Genomic DNA, 21,071 nt, shown 5'->3' with positions numbered 1-21,071 from the left:
AGACGCTCACACCTTCCGCCAACATCCAGGGCTTTCTACCCTTGAGTTCTGAGAGCAGAGAGAAGAAATGCCAGCAGAGGGGGTGCCACCAGGGCATCACTCCATCTCCCCCCACGAGCCCCAGGGGAAGGGATGCCTGATGGGGCACATTTGGTTCTGACTCGTCCTCCACCCCCCCCAACTTAGAATGGGATGAACTGTCCACACCCCCAACCCACCCCGCACATAGTCTTGTGTTCCCCTCCTCTCTTCCAGAGATGCATCAGACAAACTTAAAACTAGGTTCCTTAACCGAGCCTGTATCACTAATACAGTGACCACTGAACTCCTTCTGTCCAGTTCCTTCTCCCCTTCCGCTAATGGTTTTGAATTCAGAAGGCAGATGAGTTGCATTGACTCCGTCAACATACAGTTCCCAATGTTTTGTTTTGTGCCTGAGCATTTCATGGCTTTTTGGTTGATTGTGTGAATGGGGTAAATGTTTCCATTGTATTTTCTAAAAGATTACTCACTGATAAGTAATAAACCTTCTGGATTTTGTGTAGTTTTCTATTTGACAAATGACTCAACTCTTACTGATTTGAGTAGTTTTAGTTGATAGTTGGGTTTCACATGTGAAAAAATGATACCATCTGCAAATAACATTAACTTTACTTTGACTTAAGTTTTCTTACAATATTTCAGCTACAATTTCCAGAATAATATTACATAGGAGTCAGTATTTTAAATGTAGTGACTTCTTTAATGAGAGAACAGCATTATAGTTTCATTTCTAAGGATAATGTTGGCTGTGGTTTGAGATTTTTTTTAAGATTTATTTGTTTATAAATACAAGAACTGGGGTGCAGGCCAGAGATGTGGTGGGTGAGAGGATTCATCAGAGACAGAGTGGGGAACAGAACAGGCAGATGACTGAAATACACTGCTGAGGGGAGCAGCTGGTGAGTCAGGAGAGGTCTGCTGCACCATGTGGGTAGCTCCCTGGCCAGGGTTCGAACTCATGCTGCAGTGGCTGCAGATAGCTTTGTAGGTTGCATCTTAACCCCTTGCGCCACCAGGAATTCATTTGTATCTGTTCATTTGTATCTGAAGTCATCTTTGTATCTACTAAGATACGACATGTGCCTCCTCTGGCTTCTTTTGATAAATTATGTGAGAATAAATGATCCATGATTGTGGAGGGACTAAATCCTTTAATTGTTTATGGTATATTATCTTTTAACATGCTATTTGATTTAATTTACCAGTATTTTACTTGAGACTTTTATACCAATATCTCTAAGTAGGGTACTCTTCTCTTCTGCACTGTCAGCATTCAGGAGCAAGGTTAAAGCGACTGTGACCTGCACAGGGTGGCCGTCATGCCCTGGCTCTGTGACAGTCTACAAAGCACCATAAGGATCGTTTCCTCAACATTTTTTGAAATGTCCCTTCAAAGCCCTCTGATACAACATTCTGCAGTGTTTTTTTGGTTTGTTTTTACTATCTTGCATCTGTTTCTAATAGTGACTGGTCTATTCAGCAAATCTAATGGTTCTAGAATACATTTCCGTGATTTCCTAGCATAGATTCCGTAACATGGCATTGAACCTTGGGAAACTTGATCATTTTAGAAATCTTGTCTGTGACAATCATCACACCTATAATTTTAGTATACATTTCTAAGTCTGCCCCATGTTACAGTAAGCTGCTTCTCAGTCCCTATAAGCCCCCAGTATTTTACAAGAAATTGTTGCAAAGCTAAAATGTGGATAAAGCCTCTTTTTCAATCTCTTGTCTACTGACCTTTTCTCTTTTTTCTTCACTGGACTTGCCAAACTTTTTTTTTTTAAGCAATGGATCTAATTTATCAATTCTACATTATTTTCATGTCAAATGTATTTACTTCAAAGTTACATTCAGGGACCTCCCTGTGGCGCAAGGGGTTAAGACGCAACCTATGAAGCAATCAGCAGCCTCTGCAGCACAAGTTCAATCCCCAGGCCAGCCAGGGAACAACCCACATGGCACAGAAGACCTCTCCTGTCTCGCCCGCGGCTCCCCTCAACAGTATACTTCAGTCGATCTTCCTGTTCTGTTCCCCACTCTGTCTCTGGTGAATCCTCTCGCCCCCACCCCCCACACCTCTGGCTCTTATATGCATAATATATAAATCTTTTTAAAAAAAGTTACATTGAGAAGAAAATCAATAATCAAAGTACTTTTTAAATAATGAGTGAACAGGAAAAAGACTAATTAATACAAAATCAAAGTCACAATCAACAAGCAACTATAAACCAGAGGCACACTAGGGGGGGAGAGGCTGGGAGAGGAGGGATTTGGGTCAAAATAAGGGGGGGTGCAACTGTATGGGGAATATAACCCAAATGAAAATGCATACATTGTGCAAAAATAAAAAATGATGTAAGAATTATATAAATAAAATATTAAATAAATAAATAATGAGTGAAGTTAAGGTCTTGGCCCAAAGTTTAGAAAAGAAGAATAGGGCCTCCCCAGTGGCACAGTGGGTTGAGCGCAGTGCTGTGTAGCTGTCCATAGCCCCTACAGTGCACAGCGCAGGTTTGATTCCCGGCCTGCCAGGGAGATCCCCACATGGTGCAGCAGACCTTTCTTGCCTCGCCCACTGCTCCCCTCAGCAGTGTCTTAGGTCGTCTGCCTGTTCTGCTCCCTGCTCTGTCTCTGGTGAATTCTCTCACCCTCCCATGCCTCTGGCCTGTACCCCCACGCTTGTATATATAAATAAATCTTAAAAAAAAAAAAGAATAAAACAAATGTCCCTCTTTTAGAGGTTTCATGTCAAAAGCATGAAAGTTTTTTATTCTATCTTAATTTTGTCTTAATTCAGTGGGAGACTTATTCCACTAAAATTTATGATCATAACTGTATATTTATCTTTGCTGTTATGATTAAACACTACAATGCTTCTTCCTTTGTAGTACGCATTGTGTTTTACTTGCTTTCATGGCCTCCTAGGATTGCCGAGGCATACTCCTTGCTTCTTAATTCTGCTAACACTACTTTATTACTTTCTATCATCTTGAATATCTTTGCATTTCATCATTTTCATCTCATCTTTAAAAATTATGTGGGAGGGCCTCCCCTGGTGGCGCAGCAGTTGAGCGCTGGGTTGCAAAGCTGCCCGCAGCCTCTGCAGCACCGGTTCGATCCCCGGCTGCCGGCGAGGGTCCCACATGGCGCGCAGACCTCTCCTGCTGCCTGCTGCTCCCCTCAGCAGTGTATTTTCTCAGTCTGCCTGTTCTGTTCCCTGCTCTGGCTCTGGTGAATTCTCTCGCCTTCCCGTGCTTCTGACTGTACCCAGTGCTTGTATAAATAAATAAATAAATCTTAAAAAAAGGAAACCAATAAAAAAAAAAAATTATGTGGGAAATTTAATTCTGCATTTTTGTTTCCTTTGTTATCTCAGTCAGTCCCTTTCTTATTATTCATCCTATAAGTCAGCTTCCCTTCATTTCAGCCTGTTGTTTCTCATCTGACTTCTTTTTTTTTTCTTTTATTATTATTTTTTTAAGAGGCATGTATTTTTATTTATTATTTATTTGTTTGTTTGTTTATTTATACAAGCACTGGGTACAGTCAGAAGTGCGGGAGGGTGAGAGAATTCACCAGAGCCAGAGCGGGGAGCAGAGCAGGCAGAAGGACCGAAGTACACTGCTGAGGGGAGCAGCGGGCAGCAGGAGAGGTCTGCGCGCCATGTGGGACCCTCCTCTGGTGGCCAGGGAGCAGCCGGGGATTGAACCGGCGCTACAGAGGCCGCAGGCAGCTTCGCAGCCCAGCGCTCAACTGCTGCGCCACCGGGGAGGCCCTCATCTGACTTCTTAAGCTCAGGTTCATCAAGTACGTCTTGACACTTTTGAACACAGAGAGGAAAAGATGCTGCCTTTAAAAGTCTTTTCCCTGGCAGTGTCCAAAAAGAGAACTGACAAGATCTGATGTTAGGGCCTCCCCGGTGGCACAGCGGTTGAGCGCTGGGTTGCGAAGCTGCCCGCAGCCTCTGTGGCGCCGGTTCAATCCCTGGCTGCTCCCCGGCCACTGGAGGAGGGTTCCTCATGGCACACAGACCTCTCCTGCCACCTGCTGCTCCCCTCAGCAGTGTACTTGGTCCTTCTGCCTGCTCTGCTCCCCGCTCTGGCTCTGGTGAATTCTCTCACCCTCCCGCGCTTCTGACTGTACCCAGTGCTTATATAAATAAATAAATAAACAAACAAATAAATAAATAAATCTTTTAAAAAAAAAAAGATCTGATGTAAGCCGTGGACAGTGGGCTATAAGGGGAGGGAACAGATACCAGAGCAATTATGGGATAGTAGTTAATGGAGAAGAGGGAAAAACAAACCTAGACAACAAGCAGCACCTTAGGGCTCCTAGCATGTTGGTGAGGTCTTGTGGTTGTCCCTGAGGCTCGCCTCCCATGAGCTATGGCAACACCACACAACCTGCACAGACCCTAGCTCACTAGACCCTCACCACAGCCCTGCGAGGTATTATTATTTTCATACTATAGACAAAGAAGTGGTATTCAGGGGTCTCCCTGGTGGTACAGGGATTAAAGTCTCAGCGCTATCAAGTTATCCCAGCCACTGCAGCAGGAGTTCGATCCCCAGCCAGGGAGGTGACCCACATGGCGCAGCAGGCCTCTCCTGTCTCACCCCCTGCTCCCCTCAGCAGTGTCTTTCAGTCAGTCTGCCTGTTCTGCTCCCTACGCTGTCTCTGGTGAATCCTCTCACCCCCTGCATCTTTGGCCTACATGCCAGTTCTTGCATGCATAAATAAATAAAATAAATCTTTAAAAAAAAAAAAGAACTGGTATTCAGAAAAGTGAAGCCATTTCCAAGACTCAAATTCTGGTCTTGGGGATCTAAGAACTTCTTGAGCGACCTCTGAGCACATGAGACAGGATCAGGCTTTGAGGAAAAACTGAGGACGATAACGTCACCCACCTCACCAAGCTCATCATCAAGTTTCCACTCTGACAGAATGGAAAACAAAAAAGAGTAGGGCTCATGGCTCAATCATGTAGAATACAGAACACAGACGTCTCAGAGACAAGCAAATCTGACCTGTGGACTTGGACCACCGTACACCCTGAGTTACCTGGAACCACCCTGCTTTAGGCTGGCTGTCTTGGGATGACTATTAACAACATCTGCTGGGTCCCCCCTGCAATGCTCCAGTTTCACATCACCCCATGGGATTTCCACTGCACTATAGTGACTCTGGATGAAAGATGAAAATCCCTCTCCAGAAAAAGAAACAGAGACACCTAATATTGTGCACAATTTTAATATGCTCACATCTTTTAACAGGAGACTCCACTTCTGGCAATTTATCCTAGATATATCAGCACAGGAGCAAAGACAGGTAGAAGGTATCTGTGGTGGCTTTGTTTTAAACAGCAACCCCTCAGCCACAAGGTAAAGTCCATCAGTAGGGAACAGGGAAGAGAGGATGAGGAGGAGTGTTTTAGGTAAGATCCTTTCTGCACATACACTCGCCTCCCAGCAAACCCTCCACCCCACCCCCCCCACCCCACCCCCCCCACCCACCCCACCCCACCCCGCCCCCAGCAAAGTCCCAGGGGAGGAAGAGACACAAGCAAGCTCGCAGGAGGAGGCTAAATAATGAATTGTAAGTGTATGTTTTCTTTGGCCAGGGCAATCTGGCCAAGCTCTGGGGGCTGCTGGGCAAACATTTTTCATATTTTAGTAGCTGGCCTATGCCCAAGGCAGTCAGAAGTTAAGTAAGCTTTGAATGAGCTGCACCATCCTCTCCCTGGCCCCAAGAATTCTTAATGAGGTTCTAAGGCAGAGGCCTCCCCAGCAAACCCAGTCTTGTTGCCTTAAATATCACTCACCCTTCACTACTTTTAATGAATGCAAATGATTCAGCAACAAAACACTTAGCCTGGAGTGAAATCGGTCTTTGTGTGGCTTGTTTCACCAGCTTATAGCCCAGCTCAGACTGGGCCCTACGAGGCAGTTGGCCCAGCAGAACCCAAAGTGCCCAGGTTGGCCCAGGCAGACCCTACACACTCAGGGCAGAGGCAGAGAAGGCAGGAAGTACACAGTGTGAGGAACAGATCCACTTTCCAGCCCCACCCCCCACTCCACCCACCACCCCAACCACCAGATGCAGACCCTCACAACTCCACCTCTTTATGACTCTGGCTCCAGGGCAGAGGAAAGTGTGAGCTGAAAACAAAAGGTATTTCTTTGATCTAATGAAAGGGGCAGGTCCCAAGCACCTCAAAAGGCTTGTCCTGGTCACCACACATCCTGCATTCAAGGGCACTTCACCCGAAGGGCCCACCCTCACCTCCCCTTCACCTGGCGCCAGCTACCTGAGAAACAGAGTTTCTGAAAAGCTCACTTGGATCTGCGCCCTCCTTCACCAAGTTCATAGAAGCAACAAAAACAGAAACGGTGTAAATAACCCAATTTTCACCCTGTTTTCAGAGTTCTCTTTGGCAGCAAAAACTGAAAGCAATTTGTCAGGAGTCTAAGAGCAACTTTTAACTAATTTACTTCCAACCTGGGGCTCAGGGGGATTTGTTGCCCCTTCAGCCTGATCAACACCTCTTGCAGGGCTGAGGCAGTGGCCTGGCCGGGAACAGGCAGCTGTTAATTCAGCTGCCTTGGTCATCACCTCCAAGGCCAGCAGCTGGCAGGTTACCCATGGGGGACCCTGCAGGTCCTCTCCAGGTTTTTCTGATCATGGGTGTAAATAAGGAACAGGACCCAAATTGGGCAGCTGGCTAAACTCAGGACAACTGAGGGCCCAAACATATCTCCCTGGGTGCCTTAGACATAAAAAGGACTTCAAAGTATTCACTGACCTGGTTTGAAAAGTACCACAACTCTTTCAACCCTCAAGGAATGGAGAAGACAGGAAGATCGGCTTCCCTGGTAGAAAATTTAGAAAGCCTCCCAAAATATGCTGTAGGTCATAAAAAATGACCTAACCAGTACATCAAAGGTTTTCAGGCTAGAACACTGACCTTCTATGAACACCTCAACAACCCTTCTACGACTGTTGAAGGCAAATCATCTCCAAAGCCTTGTTCTTCAAAACACCCCCAAAAGAAGTGAAAGGAGGGCCTCCCTGGTGGCACAAGGGGTTACTAAGATGCAACCTATGAAGCTTTCTGCAGCCACTGCAGCACAAGTTCAATCCCCGGCCGGGAGCTACCCACATGGCGCAGCAGACCTCTCCTGGCTCACCCGCTGCTCCCCTCAGCAGTGTATTTCGGTCAGTCTATGACTGTTGTGTTTCCCAGCTCTGTCTCTGGTGATTCCTCTCCCCCCCCCAACACACACACACATCTCTGGCCTGTACCCCAGTTCTTTTATGCATAAATAAATCTTTAATAAAAAAAAAAGTGAAAGGAGAGCATTCACTTCCTACAGGGGATGCAACTCCCAGCCCCTGGGGCATCTGAGTTCTTGCCTCGGAGGTAATCTATTATTCATCCCCTATTCTGAGAGACAACAGAAAAAGAATGCATTCTGTCATTAAAAAAAGTAACTCGAAGATACCAGAACAGAAGGGTGGCTGTCAGAGGCATGGGATGGGAGCTGGAAAAATGGGTGAAGTGGGTAAAAAGGCATAAGCTTCCAGCCGGAAGAGAAAGTAAGTCCAGGGGGCGTAACCTACAGGGAGCTGTAACCTATAGCATGGTGACTGTACTTAATGCCATACATAATGTGTATTTGAAAGTTGCTAAGAGAGGTCCTGAAAGTTTCATCACAAGAAAAAAAACTAACCATGCATTAATTTCATATTATAGACATATATCAAATCACTACACTATGCACCTAAAACAAATACAGTATTCTATAGCAATTATATTACAATTAAAAAGGGGAGGGGGGTCTCCCTGGTGGCCCAAGAGGTTAAGACACAGCACTCTGAAGCTATCCACAGCCACTGCAGCAGGAGCTGACCAACGTGGTGCAGCAGACCTCTCCTGTCTCGCCTGCTGCTCCCCTCAGCAGTGTATTTCAGTAAATCTGCCTGTTCTGCTCCCCACTCTGTCTCTGGTGAATCTTCTCACCCCCCACACCCTGGCCTGCACCCCAGTTCTTGTATGCATAAATAAATAAATCTTTAAAAAAAAAAAAGGTGTGTGTGTGGGGATATATTCTGAAACCCCTGAAGTGGAATGCTACTAAAAACCTGCAAAGTGAACACCCAGAAGGCTGGAACACAAATCTACATATAATCTACCCTCTCATGGCCAAAAGCCATGCTTTAGGTATCACTCATACTTATAAAAGGGACCTATCTTTGTTCATCTACCTCCTATCTGAACCAAACTTCACAGGTATCCATCCTACCATCAAATCAATCAGATGAAGATCTCCCCATTCTCTGGGCACTTGTGACCTGAAGGCGTACAGGGGACACTGAGCAAAGGCTTGAGCTATACAAGGCAGCATGAAGAGCCTGGATCAACCCCACACATCCTTGCTGCAGGGAAGAAAAGAAAACCTACAGCTCCTGTCTCCGGCCTGCCTCACTCAGGTCTCCATCCTCTCACTCCAGGCTTCTCTGTCTGGATTAGTCCGTCTGCTAGTCTTGCCTTCAGTTGCCTACCAGAAAACCCATGCTGGGAGTGTGTCTCCAGTCTCTGCCAGGAATAGCTTGGTCCTTTTAAATGGGAATCTCCCAACAGAGCATTTTCTCTTCCTAGCAGACTGTTCGCCTTCTTGAGGATATCTGCTTCCTCCTCTGGACATCTCTTGCCTTCTGAGAACTTTAAAGTGTCGCCCCCACCACACACATACTTTATCATGAAGTCTTATGCTTGAATCATCATTTGTTATTTTATGTACTGGGCCAAAAGGAAAACAGTTGCTATTGAAAATTACTGATGTACAGGAAACCAAAAACAGCTTGTGGTAAATCACCTCACAATATTCTGTCTTTTACAGGCATTCACAGTATGACAGTCCTTCACATATGCTGAATTTCGAAGATACCACCAATTTTAAGGGGCACCCCTGTTCATATTCCCCTGAAAGTACCAGTTAAACAGACTGGGTTATGTTACAACTTAATTTCAAAGATATGAAGTTGTGGGGGAGGAGGGAACATCTTAAAACTAATAAAAATGCTATTTCTCTTAATTCTCACAAAAATTCTAGCAGGATTGGTATTATTGTATCCTGGGGTGTAGGTCAGAGGTGCAGGGGTGGGGGTGAGAGGACTCACCAGAGAAGGGAACAGAACAGATGGATCCACCAAAATACACTGCTGAGGGGAGCAGTGGGCGAGACCACTATCCTGTCATTTACCTAAAGATACATGGCTATACCATTCTAGATTCCTTTAGGGTTTAGTTTTTTTGTTTTATAATTTTATTTATTTTTGCATAGAATAACTGGGGTGTAGGCCAGAAGTGCAGGGGATGAGCGGATTCACCAGAGACAGAGTGGGGAACAGAACAGGCTGAATGACCAAAGTACACTGCTGAGGGGAGCAGCGGGCGAGTCAGGAGAGGTCTGCTGCGCCATGTGGGTAGCTCCCTGGCCAGGGATCCAACTCAGGCTATGGTGGTGATAGTGCTGAGACTTAACCCCTAGGCCATCAGGGAGGACCCAGGGATTTTCTTTTTCTTTTAAGATTTCATTTATTTATGCATATAAGAACTGGGGTGTGGGCCAGGGGTGGGGGGGAGTGTTGATGAGAGGATTCACCAGAGACAGAGTGGGGAGCAGAACAGGAGGACTGGTATTATTATCCCCATCTTAGGAAAGAAGACAGTGAGGTTCAAAGGGGTTGTAACTTGCCTAAGGTCTCTGCGAAGCCAAAACTCAGTTGCTGACAGGGCTGGAGAATGTCCCTGGGAGGCAGCCAGCCTTCCCCAGGCAGCCCCTTCAAGGGCAGCTGGTCCCTAAAATCAGGGTCTTTTTGCAACTGCATCTTCAAGGCTCCTACTTCCAGAAACAACAACAAAAGGAAAACAGGAAAACAGGTTTCCCTGAGCTCCGTCCTCACAAATCTGGCTGGAAGTGACAGGGGGGGGACCTCTCAGCCAACTTGTTATATATAAAGCTCATTTAACGAGCCTTTCAAGCCCTGGGAGTGGGAGAAGGAAGGGCTTGTTGGAAATCCGATACTTTGGCAGCCAAGCCAGAGGGACAAGGCCCTTAGCATCAGCCCCTGGGGGATAAACACCATCCCAAAACCTTTTGTCTGCCAGGAGATACTTCCTGGGGGGCTGGGAGGGTGGGGGGCAGCAGTGCTTTTTATGACAAAGCCCACCTAACAACAACCCTCCACCGGAGACCTGGCTGAGGCCTTTGTACAGCCCACCTAACCATAAACCCTCTGTCCCTTCCCAAACCTGCTGGGGTCCCTCTTCCCACAAATACCTGTGACCGCCATAAACGCCCTTAAACAGCCCCGGTTTACTGCCCAGCCTGCCTGCTGCTAAATGAGGGCATTTGTTTCAAATTTGCAAATCCCGAAAGCAGTGGAAACCTAAGTCCACTCCTAAAATGAAATGTTCTGCATTCCTCTGGGCCTGAAGCACGGAGCTTCAAACGCTGCAAGAGGCCCTGGCTGTTTACTCACTGGTGGGGCATCAGGAGAGGCATTTCCCTGTTCCCTGAGGAGGTTCCTTTGATCCAGATGGGGTGGGAAGGGGACGGAGAGAGGTGCCACCCAAGCCCAGACCTGGTTGGATCCACGCTCGCCTACCCCCTTTCTGGGTTGCCAGAGGCAGCTTTGGGGGACCTGGGAAAGTGAGTCTCAATAGGAAGCTCAAGTAGAGACTCGCCCAAAATTACTGATGTAGACAGAGTAGGCCAGCTCAGAGGGACCTCTCAGACCATCTTCAAAAGGCCCTCACAACAAAGGTAGAGAGTACCCAGCCTCTCATACAGAAATAAAGGAGCGAGTTCACACCCTCCCCGCTCAACACACACACACACACACCCCTCCCCCCCCCCCAACAAGCAACTCAGGACACTTACCAAGTTAGGGTATGGAGTATTTACTAAATAAAAGCCTTTTGTTTTAAGTTTTCAAAATGGGGGTGGGGGTTAGAAAGAAGACAGAGATCCTCCTCCAGACCCCCAGGGCTGTTCCAGGGCCCAGCATTCCACCCCTTTCCATGGCAGCTCCCCCACCAGGAGGCCCAGACCCCTGGGGTGGAGGAGGAGCCCAGATCACAGGCACTGCTAGCAAGTTGGCATTTTTTTTAATTGATCAGTTTAACCATTGGTTTAACCTGCTAAATTAATTGGTTAAGATGATTTGCTCTTTGTAGCTGGAGTTGCACACACTCCCACCACCAAGGCTGAAAGACAAGGATTTCGTTTGTGATTTGTTTTGAAAATGAACTTGAGGTCTCATACTATCCTCATACATCACCTTTCTAAGAACCCTCAAGCCTGAAGCCTCCTTCTCTTTTTCCCCAGCCCCAAAACAGCTCAGCTTTAAGGTTTCTTTAATAGACGATCTATGACCCAGTCACAACACCAAAGTGTGACATTGTACCTTTCCAGGACAGAAAACAGGTTCTCAGATTGGAAAATGAGAACTTCAGAAGCAGAAGAACAAACTGAGTAGGGCTGGCCCAAGGGAAAGGCGACCTGACACCAGCAAAGGTGCATCTTCCACAGTCAAAGGTAATGACCAACCTCTTCTCCAACCTCTTCTGAAATATCTTGAGCAGGAAGACTTGCCTCCAGCATCAGAAATGAAAGGGGAACGCACATCCACGGAGCCCCTACCGTGTGGCAGGGCCACACTGCCAAGCGTGGGCACATCTCTACACACGTCGTGAGAGCAGCAAGCTCTCTAACCACAGCAGGATGACTCTTACCGCCTACGTGGTCTCCCAGGGCACAACTCCCAGCAGGCACACTGGCCTGGAATGTGGCAGCACTTCTGCAAGCCTGGGCCTGCAACTACCTGTGACCTCCAAGAAGTACGAGACAAGGAGACTGAGGCTCATGGATTCGGGAGAAAAGCGCGAGTCCTGGGGACCCGGGACCAGATCCTGGACTTCAAAGCGACACAGACAGAGTCTGACCATAATTCTAAAAACTTTAAAATCTCTGAATGAGACATTAGAAACCTTAATCTGGCTGTTCTGGAACAGAAAAAAGGGGGGGAGGGGAGGCGAAACTGGCAGCCTTGCATGCTCCGTGTTGTGGGCCGGAAGAGTTCTCCACGTGTAAGGTATTGATACACACCTTATGTAGAAAGAGCAGAGGATGCGCCACCCTCTGACTAGCAGGAATGCACCTAAGCCTGCCCAGAGAAGTATCTTTTTTAAAAAAAAGATTCGTTTGTTTATGCATACAAGAACTGGGGTACAGGCCAGAGGTATGTGGGGTGAGAGGATTCACCAGAGAGAGAGTGGGGAGCAGAACAGGCAGATCTACTGAAATACACTGCTTGAGGGGAACAGCGAGCAAGACAGGAAAGGTCTGCTGCGCCATGTGGGTTAGCTCCCTGGCCGGGGATCAAATTCCTGTTGCAGTGGCTGGTGATAGCTTGACAGTGCTGTTTTTAACCCCTGTGCCACCAGCGAATCCCCTAGAGAGGTATCTTGTCTGCAAAATCCACTTCCCAGCATTCACCTGGTTCCAAAGCACGTGTGTGTAACATTTCATAGCTCTGGTGATGACACACACAGAGGACAGAAGCACAGCTTGAATTCTTACCAGCTCTGCCGTCCTAAGCAGGTCGTACTGTGGGCCTCAGTTTCTTTACTTAAATGCTTCCCAGCTCCCCTACCGCTCCAAAAAAATAAAAATCCACCTCCCCTCATCCGGCCTACCTGAGCTTTATCAATAGGATCAAACCTCAGTGTGACCGAAAAGCATTTTATGAATTGCAAAGCTGGCACAGTTGTCTATTACAGAGGCAGCACCCCCAAAGTGCACACACGCCCCTCTTCCAACTTTAAGCCTCTCTTCATCTGTTCTCCCTTCTGTGCAAAAAAAGGAAAGGGTGTTCCCCACCCAGGCAGCAGTCCTCAGATACTTGAAGACTAAGCAGCCTTCTCATACTTTCAGAGGAAAAACTCCCATTTTAATTTGCTTTTCATCCTCAATACTCCCTGGCAAACCTCTCCAAAATGTACTCCAATCTTTCTATTCCCTTTTGCACCCAGGGAATTCCACCCCAATACCCACATCACCAGTTGGTCCAGTCTAAACGCATCTGTGCCCACGCACTAGAGACTTCAGAATGAAATGCAGCCCTCAGATTAAAGCACTCTCCCCAAAACCAAGGGCGAGGAGGAGCCTAAAGGTGTGACAGAAACACAGGTGGAGGCCGTGTTCAGCAATACTGCGTTAGCCTCAAAGGTCACCACAGGGAAGGGCCTCCAAGGCCTTTTGTCCCTGAATTGAGTCCAAGAGGTAGGTGGGCCTGCCCAATGTCCGAGGAGGCATCTGGGGCAAATGAGGGAGCCTATCCATTGGGTGTCCCTCCCAGGCTCCTCAGGTTAAGAGGGCTGTTTGCCTCCAAGGTACCCAGAAGTGAGGACTATCTTCGTGACTGAAGTGACTCCACTTCTATCACAGGAATTCCTCCAGATCAATAATGCCCCACACTTTACCGGGGCCCTGGAAGGCCCTGGTGTCCCAGGGAGAGGACACAGAAAAGAGACAAGCCTGAAGCGCCAATGAAATGTCAAAGAAACAGTGAGCAGCCCCTTTCCCTGAAGACTCAGCCAGTCTTTCCTATCAATTATCACACGAGGACAGGAGCCACAATTTTCAAGGCTGTAGAATCCTTTGGAGAAGAGCCCAGAAAACAGGTCAAGATTTCAGCAGTTACAGAATACTGTGGAGTGGGTAGAGCCTCCTTAACCACCTACAGGGAGCACCTTCCACCCCTGACCACACAGCACCTCAGGAACCTCCCTGTGCACTGATAGAGGCGGGCCCCAGCCTCCTAGGTTTTCCCTGTTGATGTTATGAGCAGCAGGGGCCTGCCCACCACCACAGGAGGCAGGAGAACACTGGGGAACATACTGTAAAACAGACAAAATCATCTTGCACCATCAGCTGAGAAGCAAAGAGCCACTAGTTGCAAGAAGCCTCATTCCATGTCTGACTGCAGAGATGGGGTACCGTTCCAGGTGCCCGACCAAGGTGCAAACACCAGAACACTGCTTGCTCTCCACAGCGAAGCCCTGTGTCCTGGCACGGAGCAGCACTCAGGTGGAGGAAGGGCATCTACTTCTGACTTGCACAGAGGCACTGCATGAGCTAGCTGCCGGTACACCTCGGCCACCCCCAAAGCAGACAAGCGTTGGCCACGATGCTGACAAAAGAAAGGGACAAAAGACAGCTGGTGCATCTTCTGGGGGAGAGGGCGTGCATGCTAGTGCCCACTTGCCTCCTTAACCACCTATAGGGAGCACCCTCTACCCCTGACCACACAGCACCTCAGAAACCTCCCGGTGCACTGATAGAAGTTCCTACAAATTACAGAGTGACTGACTGAGGAAACCCCACAGCCATCCGTGATGATAGAAGCCTTTCCCTTGGATATCATAAAAGTCTGCCAAGGCCGTAAGCAGCAGTTTACTACCCATTCCCTGGAAGAAACTCAGCAGGCCAGGGGAGACGGTGGCCCTGAACCAGCACGGACCACCCTGGGGAGAATCTGTTGCTGGGATAGAGGAAGAAAGGGTTCCCACCAGGAAATACAAAGCAGCTGTGCCCACATTTCTGAGCTGTTGTTGGATTACTAAGACCAGTTCAGAAAGCTGTGCTTTAGAACCGGGAAACCACTTCTAAAAGCTGCCAGTCAAGAGGGACTTTGCTGAGCCCTCACAAACCTTCCAGAGACCTGGAAAGAAAGGCTGACACCTTAAAGGGAGCCAGAGAGTCAGGACAGTTAATGGAAAGAGTCATCGGGGCTGAACCAGAGAGACTGATTCCCAGGATCAACCAACTCCATAGCCTCCCAGAGGGGGCAAGGCAGGGAGCAGCACCGCTTGCATTTTGCAGTTCAGGAAACTTGATGCTCAGAGAGATTAATCAGTCAGCTCAGGGTCACACAGCTAGGCAGCAAGAGAACCAGGACTAAATACAGAAAAGTGGGTGTCCCAGGACTCTAAACATCGCTTCTCTTCCTTCATCAGGCATCGATGGTGTGTGATGTCAAAAAAGATACCTGAGTTTTCAGACTGCCAGCCCAATGTCTTTGTGCAGCCTGTATCACTGGCAATGTCAATCCTCGCTCCTCATTCAGGCCCTCCCACTCCCCATTGGCTCCTGCACTGTGGATTTGCTGTCCTACACATTCTGGAAAGTTCTTCTATCTTGTTTAGTACTTTTTCAAATGGTATCTTTCATTGTACTTCATCTGACTCACATCTCTGTCTTCCTCATGCCTCCCACTCAACCTGGCTAGCTTCACCCATAAGATAACCACTTTGAATTGACCCTTTCCTAAGCCGCTCAATAACAACCTTTCTCATCACCACACTTTCATTTTATTTTTTTTAAAGATTGATTGATTGATTGATTGATTGATTGATTTATACTAGCACTGGGTGCAGTCAGAAGCGCGGGAGGGTGAGAGAATTCACCAGAGCCAGAGCAGGGAGCAGAGCAGGCAGAAGGACCGAAGTACACTGCTGAGGGGAGCAGCGGGCAGCAGGAGAGGTCTGTGCGCCATGTGGGACCCTCCTCTGGTGGCCGGGGAGCAGCCGGGGATCGAACCGGTGCTGCAGAGGCTGCGGGCAGCTTCGCAACCCAGCGCTCAACCGCTGCGCCACCAGGGAGGCCCACACACTTCCATTTTAGACAGACAAATTCTCCTTATGGCTACCTAATAGTTCTGAAGCGTGAATGTAGGTAAGAATCTCCTGGAGAGCTCTTTTAAAATGGAGTTTTTCCTTTTTTTTAAAAAAAGGATTTATTTATTTATACATACGAGACAGAGGTATAAGCCAGAGGTGCGGGTGGTGAGAGGATTCACCAGAGAGAGTGGGGAGCAGAATAGGCAGACTGACGAAATACACTGCTGAGGGGAGCAGCGGGTGAGACAGGAGAGGTCTGCTACGCCATGTGGGTTGCTCCCTGGCCAGCCAGGGATCAAACTCAGACTGCAGTGGCTGGTGCTGCGGTGGATGGAGATAGTTTGAGAGTACTGTTTTAACCCTGTGCCACTAGGGAGGCCTGGGTTTTTCCTTTTGAAATCTGAACTTAATATAACTGGATCAGCTATTCAAAAAATACAACAGAATCTAACAACTAAGAAAATAAAGTCCACTCTCTGGCTCCTCCCCCAAAGGTTCCAGTGGGCAGGTCTACGTCAGGCCCCAACAACTCAAATTTTAACCAATACCTCTGGTTACCTGCCCTCCCTACTATATTCCCCAGTGGTCTCTGGACTACATTTTTGAGAACATAAATCTGTATCTTCCTAACACTCACAATCCCTATCCCAGGCCTCAGTTTTCAGAAGTTACATACAAGCCTAAATCAGCAAGGGCGTACCCTGCTCATCTGGGCCTAAACTTCTCACAGAAACTTGCAATCTGCAGGACACATTCATTCATTCAGTGCCTGTGAGCACAGGAACACAAGGGCTTGGCCACCCCAAGCCAAGCAGCAAGAGGGGAAGGCGTCCGAGTATGTTGCCCCTTCCAGCAAAGCTTCCTCCCTGAGCTGCTGCTGCTTGCGTAGCATTACTGGGAGGGAAATGGCCTAAACACAAAGAAGAAAAGAGGATGGAAAAAGTGACATACTACAGAGGGCTTCCTCAAACCAATGATTAGCTGTAAAGCTCTTGCGCCAGCTCCACTAAAGCGCCAGGGGGCTCGGCCCAGCCAAATGTGCAGTGGGCAAATGAACTCAGAGAACCCCGGGACAGGACTCTAATCCGACCACTATGACAGGACATCCATACCTTCTAGAAAAAGCACCAGGCAGATGGGGGCCAGAGCAAGAAGATGGGCAGGCCAGCGGCTTGAGGGTAAGGCTAGAGCCAGTGCCAGCAACCATGGCCCAAGCCTGTAACCCTGCCACGTGGCGCAGCCAGGGGTATCTCAGGGCACAGCAGCAGTGAGGTTAGGGAGAGCAGAGGGAAGCTGAGGGACACAGGCCAAGGACACCCAACCCTATTTAATGACCCTTTCTTCCATCAGGAAAACACCAATGCGCATTCCCAAACTGCCCTTGGCTCAAACATGAGCTCTGACCTGGCCACTCTCCATCCCAGATGAGTCTCACAAAACTGCACTGGCTTAAACACAAACTCAAACAGACCCCGTCACTCCAAAACATGAAATCATTCAAGGGCTAACACCACGACTGCTAAAGCCCAGCGGGACATGCCTTCCTTTATGAACCAACGGGATTCCTGAAAAGCAGTCCATCCACCAGATTTCTCCTAGCAAGTCCAAGTTCCTCGCTGGCTTTCATTACAAAATGAGACATCCGTTCCACTAGGAAAAGCGGGCACTCCAGAAAGGACTGAACATCACATTGAATGTTGCAAACTTTCTAGTCACATATTTAATGGACAAGTTCCTTGACAAAGTCGAACTCAATTCAAGCTAAAGTGAGGTGATTTTTAAGTGCAAACATCACACCAAAAGTGTTCACACGAAATGAAAGTTATTTAAAGCAAGTCTTCTCACACTGTAAGACACAGGACTCCCAACTTGCACTGTCCTAACAGGAAAGCACTGTACCTTTAGTTTACAAAGGAGGATGCCTAGACTGACTCTGGAATTGGGGGGTACGGTCACTTGGGACCTTGTTAAAAGGCAGACTCATTTTGACTCATGCTCCTAGAGGGTACTGATGCCACCTGGCTGGCCGCTACATAGTTCATGGTTTTTAAGCCTTTTGTGGCAGGTCAGCTTCATACACAGAGATGACTGCCCACACCCAGAAGTCTCAGAGAATGCCAGAAGCCCTGGCACATCAAAACTCAGAAAATCACCACAGTGAACAGACAGCTGGGGAACAGAGGCCTGGGTCAAGGTAGAGCAGGCACAGGAGGATCAGAAGGCATTCCCACCCGAAAGACATTGGAAGGAGCACAAAAGACCCCCAATGCCTGCGAAGCAAAGGGATGTTGACCTTTGCCCTGATTGTTCTGCCCTATACCCAAAAGGTCCACTTACCTTTACAAAAAACCTAGGTAAGGGACCATTACAATTAAAACACTGTAGGGAATTCAGTAAATGAATTTAATTCAGTAAATTAAAACCCAACTGGGGCAAAAATATGGAGGGTGTCCCAAGAATGAGAGTTCCAAAGTTCGACAAGCACCCACTTTCTGGCAAGAGACACAGGACAGTTTTGGGGAGGAGATGGAGGTAAGAATGGCAGAAGAGAGATGGAGAGGCACTACACACCAGGGAACTGGCCAGAGGGGAAAAAAAGGTCTGAGAAACCACAGATGTTGTAGGGGGCAGTAAACAGACTAGTTGGGCTGGAATGGAAGGTTCCAGTAGGTAGAAGTGTTTAGTGTTGGGGTTGATTGGAAAGCTGGAAAGGTAAGTTGGAAGAACACCACGGGAGAGAGAAGAACAAGAAAGGGGCCCTTTATATATTGCTTTACATTTAATCCTCAGCACAGCTCCAGAGGTAAATCCCCTTACAGAGGAGGCAAACTGTGAGGTCAAGAAATTTGCCCAGGGCCACAGGCCTGTCAAGAGTTAGAGCCGTTGTTCTGCCACTGCACCTCCTGGGTCTGAACTCTGCACCACTCCACTCTGCTCTGAGCACCAGGCTGACTCCATCTCTTTGGCAAGTGATTTGCTCTCCTACCATACTTGCCAACATCTGAGGAAAGTCATCGCTGATAAAAGCAACTCCTAGATCTGAATTACAGGCGGCAGAGCCTTGAGGAATCTGCAGGACAGCCGTCTCAGAATGTGACAACTCAATTTCCCAGAGAAACAAGAGCCTGGAGGAAGGAAACCCGGGAGGGGGATGGGAACAGTGATAGGCAGTGACACAACTGGCCATCCAAGCAGTCGGTCGGTGGGGCGAAGAATGCCAGGTTTCAAACATCAAGCTCTCTCCTCCACCGTATTTATCACAACAGGGATCTCAAAGCTTGGGAAGTTACTCAGTCATTTACAGCATAATTACCCAAACTTCAAAATGGTCTAATCCACATACCCAGCCAGCCTAGGTCCCTCACTCCAGCCTTATTAACAGCAGGGTCTCACTACAACTCCAGTTAATTACACAGTTAAACAATAAGATGGAAAAATCCACTGCAATCTATTAAAAAATCGTTGCCCCCTGAAGTCATGTCGTCCGGGGGTGGGTTGAGTCCTTGGATTTCACTGAAGACAGCAGGCGCCTTAGCCTGGGCTCAAATTGTTTACAGCACATGGACAGGTTCCACACCAAGGCACATTTGGTGGAACTGATTTAAGGCTCTCATTAAAATGTTCCTTTGTTGAGCACAAGACATCTCCCCACCCCCAAAGGAGATTCCAGACCTCCAGTCCCCAGCCCTCAGCCTGCCCTAACTTCCCCCCCACAGGAGCCCCCCTTTCGCTAAACACCCGTCACCGGATTAACATCGATTAACATCAGAGTCGTCTTCTCACGGAAAGAATTTAGGAATTTAGCATTTGTTGAACAAGAGCCTGTCTCCACCAAAATCTCCCTTGACTCCAGAACTCTAAACATGAGCAGTGATGGCAGCGGATCAGGCAGCCACACACCAAACCCAAACAGCCCGACGACCTAGGAAGCCTGTGAGCTCAGGCTGCTCGCCCATATGGCTGGGCGCCCCCCCCCCCATCCTGGCTCCACAGAAAAACTTCCATACTTCCTCTGGGAGCAGATGTGGATTCTGCCATGAGCCATAACCACCCCACACATCACAAGGAACACAGGGCAGCTCCAGAAACACCACCCACAAATACCAGCAGCCTGTGCTTACCTCTCTTGGTCCTGGGTTACAATTACCTCTCTCCATTTCCAACTAGGGGTGGAAGAGATGTTGATTTCATCAGCCCTAAAACCCCTCGACAACTGGCAGGCTAGGGAGATACTGGAAAAGGCAATTCTCTACCGCCTCCCGCCCCAAGGTCATTCTTCAAAGATGGGGGGGAAATGACTGGTAGACCAGGTATCCTGGGCGAGCCACCCCAGAGAGGGCTGTTGCAAGGATCATCACCAAAGATGTGTTGTTTTGGAAGGTGGCGGCTTATTTCCAGTCCAGGTTGCTTGGGGTGTGCGGGTAGATGGGTGCTTTACTGTAAGGCGCCTCACCACCTCAGGGGTGACTCTCAGGTGTGACCAAGCTAGGAAACAAGGGGCAGGGGGAGTGGATCCTGTCTGCCCTAGGGATGAGGGCCACACCCCATCAAAATGTTGAAGCCCTCCCAAGAAAAGAGAGAATGAATTCTCTCCTGCCTTTCTGCCCGTTGAAAAAGATTGTCTTTACTCAAAGAGGAGAGACAGGATGGGAATCCAGGAAGAGCAGAACAAATCCCGTCCGCACCTTTGCAGGCCGGCCATGCCCGATTTTGGCAGCGGCCTTCACACGTTAGTCACCGCGACAGCCCGGGACTCTCCACTCCCCGAATTCGACCCAGGCTGGGAGTGGGCTCAGGGTGCGGGCCCAGGATACGGCGGAGATGGTGGGCCCCGAATTCTCCCCTTCGCCTTTCCTAACCAGCAGGGCCATAAGGGGTCCCCAGCTGGGCCCGGGAACTTGGCGGAGGGGAGCCGGGAGCGTCGGGCCCGCGTAGGTAACAAAGCTCTGCGCTCCGCGCGCCGCAGGTCGGTCCCGCATCCGGCCCCGGGCGGGCCTCCCTCACCTGGGCTGCGTCTGCCGGAGGGACTCCGTCTCCCCCTCCGCCGGCCACCTAATTGCACCCCCCAAGTAGGTGGAGGGGGCAGTCTTTTTCTCTCCCGAGGAGAAACTCCCCACCAGGGCCCGAGAGCTGGCAACTCCCGGCAGCTCACGAATAAACTCTCCGCTCAGGCCGGGAAAACTCTGTGGAGACTGGAAACGCTTCCCGGAGAGGGGACGCGACTCATTCCTCGGCGGTTTCGCCAGCCTCTGGGCCCCCCAGGCTCCCT

General features: G+C 48.7%; 1 protein-coding gene across 2 annotated transcripts in view; it reads right to left on the bottom strand.

The window, feature by feature from the left end:
* Nucleotides 1–21,071, bottom strand: part of PTK7 (protein tyrosine kinase 7 (inactive)) — a 65,191-nt gene that overhangs the window by 43,736 nt on the left and 384 nt on the right. The window lies entirely within an intron of this gene.

Source organism: Talpa occidentalis, unplaced genomic scaffold (assembly GCF_014898055.3).
Source record: "Talpa occidentalis isolate TD23 unplaced genomic scaffold, MPIMG_talOcc4v2.1 talOcc4.2, whole genome shotgun sequence".
Classification (NCBI taxonomy): domain Eukaryota; kingdom Metazoa; phylum Chordata; class Mammalia; order Eulipotyphla; family Talpidae; genus Talpa; species Talpa occidentalis.
Note: the sequence above shows the minus strand (reverse complement) of the source record. Positions and strands in the feature narration are given on the sequence as shown.